The sequence below is a fragment of the Marmota marmota genome, unplaced genomic scaffold (genome assembly GCF_001458135.2).
Source record: "Marmota marmota marmota unplaced genomic scaffold, marMar, whole genome shotgun sequence".
Taxonomy (NCBI): Eukaryota; Metazoa; Chordata; class Mammalia; order Rodentia; family Sciuridae; genus Marmota; species Marmota marmota.
The window spans coordinates 21,694,703-21,703,962 of NW_025999869.1; positions in this window are offsets into that span (position 1 = coordinate 21,694,703).

Here is a 9,260-nt window from a genome sequence, read left to right on the forward strand (position 1 = left end):
CCTGGAAACAAGAGACCAAGCTTAAATGCAAAAGAAAGTTTTTTTGTCTATACCATAGAAACTTCCCTAGAAACATCAAATTTTTAAAAGTATATATCTGTAGAAGGGAATTTTCTATATAGATATTCCAAGTGAAAAGAGTGACAGAATAACAATAGAACTTAGCCATAATTTTTTCACTGATTTATTTATTTATTTTTTTAATTTTTTTAAATTGGGGATTGAACCCAGGGGCACTTAACCACTGTGCCACATCCCCAGCCTTTTTAATTTTTTAATTTTGAGACAGGGTCTCAACAAGTTGCTTAAGACCTCACTAAATTACTGAGGCTGGCTTTGAACTTGTGATCCTCCTGCCTCAGCCTCCTGAGCCAATGGAATTACAGGTGTGCACCGCTGCACCTGGCTCTGCCACTGATTTCCTATGGGACCTTGGGCAAGTTCCTCCCCTTCTCTTAGTCTGTGAAATGAAGGGTGAGACTAATTGATTGTTGAGGGCTCTTTCAACTTTGACCTTCTAAAAGTAAAAAGGGAAATTTATAGTTTATTATTCATCCTCCAATCACATGTGTGACAATTGTTTCCCATGAGCTAATGAACCTATTGCTGGGAGATATGAGTAGGTTAAGAGATGAAAACATATTTTGTTACATATTATTTTATTTACATATAAATAAAACATATTTCATTCCATTTCTGTCTTTCAGCAGAACTTACATTCCTGTTAATACCTCAAAGGTGTGGTTTCCCTAACTAGGGATCCCTTTCCTTCCTTCCATTTTCTTTCTCTGATCTCTTAAAGCCACTTAGTGCTCATTTAGGCTGATGGGGATGAGCAGTTTCCATAGAGAAAAGGAGGTTCATGTACTGGAGACTTGAACCCCAGTGTGGCAGTATTGGGAGGTTGTGGGACCTTTCAGAGGAGGGGCCTCATGGGAGATACTTAGGTGAAAGAGAGTGCTGCCCTTGGAAGGGAATACTGCTTTCCTGGAGTGAGTTCTCACAAGACGAAATGGTTATCAAAGCCTGATTAAGACCCTTGTGTCACTCTCTGACATCTGTTTCCAGATATAATCCCTTCCTCCAACATGTTCTCCTGCCCTTGCCATTCACCCCAAGGTTACGTGGTCAAAAGGGGGAACTTGACAGAACCTGTTCCATGTGGTTAGGACTTTCAGCATCAAAAACTTTGAGCTATGCCGCAGTCTGGCTGAGCACAAAATCACGAGCCACTCACAGCCTTGTAGATTCAAACAGCATTTCTTTATTCCCGAACTCACACCGGGAACTCTACAAACACGTTCTGGGGAAAATCCACACCTCCACTGGGCTCTGCATCCCAACATACTCTCTGAATCCCGCGAGAACTCAACGGGAACTCAAGGAGCCGGCGCCTGGAGGCAGCAGGATACGCCCTATTCCCAGCAGGATACACCTTAAACCTGGAACTGCCCTAAACCCAAGGAGCGCCCTAAACCCCCATCCCAAACCCTGATCCGCCCTAAACCCTGATCCGCCCTAAACCCTGATCCACCCTAAACCCGGATCCGCCCTGGTCCAGAGCTAAATAGTCCTCTTTACTTTATAAAGTTAACTGGTCTCAGGTATTATTATAGCATCAAAAAGCTGACCAGTAATGGGGAAAGAGTGGATGGTTTCCCTGCAAGATCAGAAACAAGACAAGGATGACCAGTCTCAGCACTTCTGTTCAAGATTGTACCAGACATTAAAGACGGTACAGTCAGACAAGAAACATGAAGTAAAAGGTGTCCATATTGGAAAGGAAAAATTAAAACTCTATTTGATGACATGGTCATTCATGTAGAAAATTCAGTGCAATCTATACAAAAGTACATCCAGTTTACAAAGCTTCAGTATATGAGATCCATATACAAAATCCAATTTGCACTTCTGCATACTAGCTGAGAATAATTAGAAACTAGAAATTTCAAATTAAATTTATAATAGCATCAAAAACATGCAATAAATGAGAATAAATCTGTTGAAAAATATGAATGACATATATGCAGAAATATATATGGACATACCTTGAAGGCATTGCAGATTTGAGTCTAGATCACCACAATAAAGGAAATATCACAATAAAGCAAATCACACGAGTGCTTTAATTTTCCAGTGCACATAAAAATCATATTTACACTATATTATAGCTTATTAGGTGTGCAATAGCATTATATCTAAAAAAAATGTGTTTTTTAAATTTTAAAATATTTTCTTGCTAAAAATCATAACAGTATTCTGAGCCTTCAACAAGTTAGTCTTTTTTGCTATTGCAGAGTGTTGCCTTGATGTTGATGGCAGCTGACAGCTTAGGGAGGTATATGCTGAAGGCTGAGATGGCTGTGGTAACTTCCTAAATAAGACAATAATGAAGTTTGCTGTGTAGATTGACTCTTTTATAAAATGTTGTTTGATGGCATTTTTACCCAGAGTCAAAATTGGGATTTAATCCTCTGAAACTCTGCTGATGCTGTATCAACCAAGTTCATGTAATATCATGTAATAGTCACAATCTTTTACTGGCATTTCAACTATGTTGAGGGCATCTTTACCAATAGCAGATTCTATCTCAAGAAACCAGTTTCTTTGCTTATCTACAAAAAGCACCTCTTCATCTGCTAAAGTTTTATCATGAGATTGCAATTCAGTCACATTTTCAGGCTTCACTTTTAATTTTCTTGCTATTTCCACCACATCTTCAGTTTCTTCCTCCAGCAAAGTCTTAAATACCTCAAAACCATCTGTGAGAGTTAGAATCAACTTCTCTCAAATTCCTATTAACATTAATACTTATACCTTCTCCCTTGAATCAAAGATATTATTAATGGCATCTAGAATTATGAGTTCTTTCCAGAAGATTTCAAATTTACTTTGTCCAGATCTATCAGAGGAATCATTATCTATAGCAACTGCAGTCTTACAGAACATAATTCTTAAATAATAAGGCTTGAGTGTACTTCTGAAATCCTACCTACTTAGGAGGCCAAGGCAGGGGGATCACAAGTTCAAGACCATCCTGGGAAACTTAGCAAGACCTTGTCTCAGAATTTTAAAAAACAGGCTGGAGATAAAGCTCAGTGGTGGAGTATTTGCCTAGCATGTGCAAGGCCCTGGGCTCAATCTCCAGTATCACAAAATAGAAAAAAAAATACTTAAATGTCCAAATTATTCCTTATCCACAGGCTGCAAAATGGATGTTAGCAGGCATGAAAAAAAAAAAAAAAGAATCTCACTGTACATCTTCATCAATGTTTTTGGGTGACCAAACACATTGTCAATGTTTAAAGTACTTTGCAAGGGACCTTATATTATCTAAGTGATAGGTATCAACATGAGGCTTAAAATATTCAGAAAGCTGTGCTGTAAAAATACACTGTCCCTCAGGCCTTCTTGCTCCATTTTTAGAGCACAGCAGAGTCAATTTAGTATGATTCTTAAAAGCCCTAGGATTTTTAGAGTGAAGATGAGCCCTGGCTTCGGCTTTCAGTCATCAGCTAACTACACGAGTCCCTACAAGACAGGCCTGTCCTTTGAAGCTTTGAAGCTAGACATTGACCTCTGTCTAGCTTTGAAAATCCATCTTTTTCCAAATAAGGCAGCTGTTTTATCTACACTGAAAATGTGCTATTGAAGCTACTCCTTCGCAATCCCAGCTAGATCTTCTGGATAACCTGCAGTGGCTTCTATACCAGCACCTGGTGCCTCATCTTGCATCATATGCATGTATTACAGAAAGAGTTGGCTGATAATCTCAGAGTTTACAATGTTTAAAGTTTGTTTAATCTTGCAGAGTGCACAAAATGAATCTTCTAAATTTGGAAGGCTTAGAACATTTCACACAATAGTGGAGATATTCTGAACTATCTTAGTTATTTTTATAGAAAGATAACCTGTTTCTAAATAAAAAATTCCTTAAATCCAACAATTCGCCTTTCCTGTTTTTTGAAAAGTGTTGTGCTGCTCAAAAGTCCCCATTAGCAATGAAGCTTACATCTTAATTTTAGCACTAGATTATCAAAAGGTATTTATCCTACTTTAAGCCTCTTTGAAATTAAAGCTAAAACTTTGCACATAAAATAGGCCTTTGAGTTCTTCACACTTCCTCTCTTCTAACATTTTTGACATGCAGGTAATAAAAAGCCTCTGAATTAATAAGATTTGTGGAAAAGAAGATGAAAGTTAGATTGTATCGGTTGAGAACAGAAATGAATATTAATTAATGCCTAGCAGGAGGACAGTTTGAACTTATCTTAGCATGAGAAAATTGTAGAAGGTCTTTTCCCCAAAAAAGATGGGGTGCACTGAAGCAGATGGCTTCCATACCTGAGAAGGAGTTTGTAATGCCTGTTCAGTTCCCTTGGGGCTGCATATGCCAGCAAATAATCCAATTGTTTACAGCTGGCATCTGTTCTGATTGGCCAATGCCCATAAAACAGTAATTATTAGGTTGTTAAATGTCTTGCTAATCATTCCAGGATTTCAAGAATGACTGAAGGGATAGGGACCCATAAATAGAGTGAGGATATTCTTAAGAAATTTTACTTTCTCTATTTATCTTATTTGAAGGAAAATGTATCTCTTAATCAAACATGTCAAACATCACATTTCTTTAGTACCCCAACAAGAAATTATTTCAAGAAATGTGAAAAGAATGGATGCATTGAAGATTAATGTGTGTGGTGCTTCTCATGAACAGTGGGAAAATATTAAACTTCTTTAATCAGAAGTGTGCTTTGAGTCAATATTGTTGTGGGTTATTAAAAAATCAAATTGATATTCAAGTCAATCTTGAAGTTACACATAGTGAGACTGCAGATGAACAATATAATTTTATGTTTTCTATTATAATTCTTAATATAATTACTCCAAAAGAAACCAATGCAGTGTGGTCTTTTCATCTCCAGGGTACTAGATTTTGAGGCATGAATGTTGCTTTCTCATCACCAAACATGCTCATGAGGGAGATACAGAAGGGCTTAGGCAGCCAGGGCAAGATGGTGAGTGCGGAAGTCAGGGGCAGGGCCAGAACAAAGGAGCATGGAGAGGATCTTCTGATGAGTTCAACTTCCTGCTTCATGAAAGTGCTGGTGGACACAAGTGGGAGGCCCAATCAGACCCTTCCACTTCCATACTTGTGCTTCTAATCAGGGGATCCAAAAGAAAAACTAAAACAGCGCCATGGACAAAAGAGGCACCAATCAATAATAATGAGAAGTGTGGGGACAGGGGAGGAGACAAGTAAGGAAGAAATTACAGAGACCACAAAAAGAAAGGCCAAAACTCCCCCACTGGATTCCTGGCTCTGGGGCTCCTTCTCTTTGGAGAAGTCTATCTTTTTATCTCTGTTGCTTTTGCAATAAACTTACTTCTTGCTTGCTATCTCTGAGTCCTGTTCAATTATTTGCTGAATAGAGACAATGAACCCAGCACCTCTGTATGGTAACCCTCAAGGAGAGACATTCTCTCATAAAACAAATCTAGTGAGTTTTATACTTTTTTCCACTTTGCCAGAGGAAAGACCACTTTTTCAATGTTGGGAAACAGAAAAAGCTCCTCCCTCAAGGAATCTGAATGCAATCTACAATATGAATAGGAATGAATTTGAAAGGATCTCTAAACTCATTTTTAAGGGAAGTTAGCAGAGTGGTTGTAAGTTTAACTTAAAAAAAATCAAGTATGTTTTATGCAAGACTGTTACCATTGGGATGTCCAACTGAAGTCCAGGTCTTTGATGTCCTAAACAAAGAATTGAGCAAGACACACGGAAGTAACAGGCAAAGTACAGATTTATTCAAGGTGAAGGTAGAACTCTGTTAGATAGAGCACAGTGGGGAGAGGGTGGGAGGGAGGGAGGGGATGAGAGGATCCAGGTCCTAACATTTAGAAATTAGGGTCTTGTATGCTGAGCTGTAGGCATTATCTCCTGTATACAGAACAAATTGAAGACTTTATCCCATTTGCTCCATTGGTTAACTTGTGCTACTGATTTGAATATTTTCCAATTTTTCTCCCATTGGTTGCCTTAGAAAACCTAATTAGAATATTTCCCACTTTACCCCCATTGGTCACTTAAAAATATGCAATCTTAGGCTGGGGATGTGGCTCAAGTGGTAGCGCGCTCGCCTGGCAAGCGCGGGGCACTGGGTTTGATCCTCAGCACCACATAAAGATGTTGTGTCTGCCAAAAAATAAATTTAAAATAACAAAATAAATAAAAAAGATGTTGTGTCCACTGAAAACTAAAAAAATAAATATTAAAAATTCTCTCTCTCTCTTCAAAAAAAATGCAATCTGTGTGACAGGAGTTATCATGGTGATAAATCCTCAGTGGCAGGAGTTGTTACAGTAATGAAACATATTGTAAACATGAATATGACTGGTCTTCTTGTCTTGTTCTCCACTGGCTACTTTCTTATACCCTGTCTCTGCCATCATGGTGTCCCTGAACTCCTACCTGACAGTACTGTTTTAGCCAGTTTTTTCGCTGCTGTAACTACATGACCCCACCAGCACAACTGTAGAGGAGAAGTTTATTTGAGGGTTCACAGTTTTAGAGGTCTTAGTCCATAGAAGGCTGGCTCCACTCCTCGGGGCTCGAGGTAAGGCTGAACATTAAGGCAGGAGAGTGTGGCAGAGGGAAGAAGTTCATATTGTGATCATGAAGCAGAGAGAGTTTCTACTTTGCAGACACAAATATATACCCAAAGCCACACCTCAATTTCCACCTCCTCCAGTCACACCCTATCACTTCAGTTGCCACAGTTAATCCCTATCATGGGGTTAAATCACTGATTGGGTTAAGACTCTTACATCCCAATCATTTCTCCTCTGAACCTTCTTGTGCTATCTCACACATGAGCTTTTGGGGAACACCTCACATCCAAGCCATAACAAGTACTAAACAATGAAAAGAGCAAATTAATTAACTAACACTGTTTACAATGCTATCAGAGAGAAAAAAAAAGATTAGCTATCTTGGAATGAATCAAAGTATAAACTATTCTACAGGTAAATTTCTAAGTCTTAATTACAACATATTGGAGAAGACCTACATGAAGTGATATGCTACACTCACAGAATATATCACAAATATGCCAACTACCACAAAACTAATTTACATACTTAACAAAATTTCAATAACAATCTCAAGATTTACATAGAATGTTACCATTTCTAACACTTCAGTGGAGGATTAAAGAGTCAAGATTAAAGAGAATAATTTTAAAGAAGAAAGATTGCGATGCTACATCATGTACAACCAGAGAAATGAAAAGTTGTGCTGCATTTATGTACAATGAATCAAAATGCATTCTGCTGTCAAATATACCTAATTAGAATAAATAAATTAATTAATTAACTAAAAAAGATTAAGATGAGATGTCTCATTACAAATGATTTCACTTTAGAAGGAACTGAAATTAACACAAGGGAGAGAAATTCATCAGTGGAGCAGAAGAAAATGTACAAAAACAGAATCAGGTATTAATGGAACAGATGACACCAGAATAAAGCTTTGAGAAAATAAAGCACTATTAAGTAATCAGAGCTCTTAAAATGATAATTCATATGGCAAAGCAGCCATTAAAAAAGATACTACATTCACAATTTAAATTTAGATCAATTAAGAATTTTACTGTCAAAAATAAAATTTTTTAAATTTTAGTAGAAAATTTAGGTTCATATACTTTGGGCTTTGTTGAAGAGTAAGCAACATATTTTTTTAGCCAGATTCAATTAATATTGTCCAAAAATATTAATATATTTACCATGTTAAAATTAAGAACACTTTTCAACAAAAGAAATATTTAAAAAAGAATAAAAGACAAATTACAAGTGGGAGAAGATATTCAGAATCCCAACTAGTACAAAGTAATATCAGAAGACATAAAAATTAAAGTCAAATCAGTAGGAATGCAAGACTGACTCAACTTAAAAGTTGTGGCCAGTATATCTAATGCATTATATCGAGCAAGAAGATAAGAATAAAATTATTAGAAATCAGCAAAAATATAAATCAATATGACACAAATACCATTTTACCTTCATTCTTTTGACGAAAACTGCTTAGCAATACCAATTGTTAGGATGTGGCCACTGAGAAGCTCTTATATATAAGAGTATAAATAAGTGCAAATATTTTCACAAGTTTAACATTATCAGCTGATATCAGACATCACATATCTTACAAGGAAATAAGTACACTGTCAAATTTATATTCAGGAGAAACTCTTGCTCATGTACAATAGAAGACATATACAAAAATGTTCAAGGAATATTGTTCACATTCATCAGAAACCATCTATTATGGTTTAGATATGATGTATCCCCTAATAGCTCACGTGAGAGACAATGCAAGAGAGTTAGAGGTAAAATAATGGCATTATGAGATTCTTATCAGAGCATTAATTCCCTGATAGGACTTAACTTGGTGGTAACTGTAGGTAAGTCTGGGTGTCACCAAAGAAGGTGGGTAATTGGGGTCTTTTATCTATGGAGAGAGGAGAAGTCTCTCTCTCTGTTTCTTGGTGGCTGTTTCCTAAGTGGCTTTCCTCCAACACATCATTTCTCTGCCATAATGTTCTGCCACACCTGGGCTCAGAGCAATGGAGCTGGCCCTCTGTGGACTAAGACTTCTAAAAGTATGACCTCCCCAATAAACTTTTCCTTCTCAATATTCTTGTCAGGTCTTTGGTCACAGTGACAAAAAATCTGACTAAAATACAATCCAAATATTCATGTTGAAGAAAATTCAAAAAACGTTGTGGTATCTTAGCACAGGAGAATGTTATGAAATGATCAAAATGAATAAGCTGTCATGAAGCAATGTGTATGCGTCTTGGAAAAATAATATTTACTGCAAAAATTCAACTCATTTAACTATTTGAAGCAGGAAAGCTTTTAGGAAAAGAAAAAATAACTCAAGTTATAAATATATTTCTTTGAAAATATTCAGATGTATACAATATATAGAAGAAAGCATGTGAATGATTGACACGAGCTTTAGAAAAATAAAGTAAATGAAAAAAAAGTAATGGGATGAACCATATGTGTAGACACAGGTTAAATTATTATCTGGTTATTACACAAATATAAATGTTTAATTAAATATATATATATATTTAATTAAACATTATATATATATATATATAAAATAAATGAAGTCACACCATGTTGAGATCAGCAGTGAAAGTGAACCAAGTTTTATGATTAACCTAATTCCATGCTTACAAGAGAAAGGA